Source organism: Pteropus medius, unplaced genomic scaffold, assembly GCF_902729225.1.
Source record: "Pteropus medius unplaced genomic scaffold, Ma_sr-lr_union100, whole genome shotgun sequence".
Taxonomy (NCBI): domain Eukaryota; kingdom Metazoa; phylum Chordata; class Mammalia; order Chiroptera; family Pteropodidae; genus Pteropus; species Pteropus medius.
In genome coordinates this window covers 1240105-1242379 of record NW_024347732.1, presented here as the reverse complement: position 1 = coordinate 1242379, position 2275 = coordinate 1240105, and the positions used below count along the sequence as shown (strand labels likewise).

Below are 2275 nucleotides of genomic sequence, written 5' to 3'. Positions count from 1 at the left end.
GCCTGAACCTAAGAAAAAGGATTTGCTTTAGCAGAGTTCTGGTGCCTGCCAAGTCTGCTCTTTGGGCGTGTCATCCTCAGATACAGCCCCAGATAAATGCTCTGGTTCAGTCCAGACAGGCCACCAAGCATGCCAGCCATAGGGCCTCCTGAGAGAGTCCCTGCTATAGGCCAAGTTCAGCCTCAGCTTGTGCCCTGAAATTCAGTTCTTCCCCATATGTCCCTGGTGCCTTTCGAGCTGCTGTTCCAGCCCTGGAGCTCAGAGCAAGAGAGTCTGTCATCAAGTAAGTTCGTGTGTAGGCCCTTTAAAAGAAATGCCTCTGACTCCAGCTGGCCTCTGCCTCACTCATTATCTCCACTGATTTTCACAGCCATATGTCGTGGGGACTTCTCTTTCTGGCACTGGAACTCTCAGCTGGGGAGCCTGGTGTGGGTCTAGGACCCCTCGCTCCTCAGGAGCGACCTCAAACAATGAAATATCCCTCCCAAGTTTTAACCGCCGCTTGCAGTTGTGGGACCTACCCATTCTGCATCTCCTCCCCTCCTACCAGTTTTCTGTATGTCTTGTTATGGAAGTTCTGTTCAGCTAGACTTCAGGTGATTTGCACTGATGTTTTTTCTGTAGTTTAGTTGTAATTTTGATGTGGTCGTAAGAGGAGGCAATCACAGTGTTTACCTACTCTGCCGTCTTGACCAGAATCAGAACTCTTCATCATTTGCTCTTATTGTGGAGAAATTTGTCTCTCTATGAATAAAATGCTTTTACTGTTAGATTATGTGTTGCTATTTTAATAAATAAATAGGGCCACTAAATTTGCCATTACCTCACACCTACTATATCCTTATAATGTATTATTTACTATTTCCCAATAATGCATCTGTGATAATTATACACAGTGATTGGCCCCTGATGTAGAAAAGTGTGTGATTAGAAATTACATTCACTTATCTCTTTTAGCTTCAAGCCTCTTAGCTTTCTTTGTTTATCATTAAAGGCAATGGTTGGTTATTGTCAGATTGTAGCTGTAATTGGGAAAGGCACTCACTAAATGCAGAAGTTTGAGGGAGGTGAGAATTCATATTCAGCCTAGTAAGTCTGGGAAATTTTCCAATCCTGCAGTGCTGTACCAAAGCACAGAAGCAAATTGAATCTTACCACGTATGTGACATCTAACCATATTTATATGTAGATGCTCACAGACAACATCCTTCTTAAGAAACTCATTGCAATAAAACTTTTGCCCCCAAATCTTGTCTGAAAGTTAACATTCATTTAGAAATTCCTTCCACTTAAATTCTTTACTTTTTACAGAAAATTATAACAAAATTATAAGTCCATATTATTATTAAGGAAAAAACTCTTGTGCTATAAATATTCCACGACCATCTGGAAAAATATATGCAAAATTAGAAAGTGTAACTAAAGTGAATATTGTTAATGATGTTAGTTACTAAAATTGCTGAGCCTGTATCTAAGATTTGAAAATTTAAGTGTTTTTCTCTCTAAAATTAAAGATACTTTAAACTTTTGAGGCTGGGATTTGTGATTAAATGTTAATCATAAACTGTCTACGGCTATGACACCCTGAACGTCCTCGATTTCATCTGATCTCGGAAGCTAAGTAGGGTTGTGCCTGGTTAGTATTTGGATGGGAGACCACATAGGAATACCAGGTGCTGTAGGGATTAAAAAAAAGAAAAAAAAGAAGTTAATCATAAACTATCATTGTTAGTACTTTTCAGTCCACTGTCATAATTAATCTATGCAGGATAGTTTTAGGTATTACTTTCTAGCCGTATAGGAAGTTAAATCAAGGGTTCCTTTATTTCACTTATCAAAGATATTTATTTCTTCCAGATAAAATATTTTTGAAAATCATTTTATATCCAATTATTTTTCTCCGCAAAATATTTTGCATTAGGACTTGCTATAGTTTGGGGGATATTAATCATACATCTTCTCCTCCTGCTTCAAGCAATTTGCCCCCTCTCTTTCTTTCTGCAGTATATTTTTATATAATTATTTCCTATTATACCCTTCAGGTAAATAACTGGGATTTTCATCTTATTATTGTTTTTAACATAAGACCCTGTTTTTCCTGTACATTTGGTATTTTTCTCCTCTTTCTTCTTTCATCTTATAATTTTGTAAACCTTTGCCTAAATAGTCCAGCCCAGATTTTTCTGTGCTCTATTGTCTTTACACAATTAATTTTAACTTGTCTTGAACTCATTACTCTCCTTGACATTCCTCTTAACTATTTGATCAATCCATC

General features: G+C 37.5%; 1 pseudogene; it reads left to right on the top strand.

The window, feature by feature from the left end:
* The first annotated feature begins 1566 nt into the window (after window positions 1-1566).
* On the top strand, window positions 1567-1685 carry LOC120614327 (uncharacterized; annotated as a pseudogene).
* The last annotated feature ends 590 nt before the right edge of the window (window positions 1686-2275 follow it).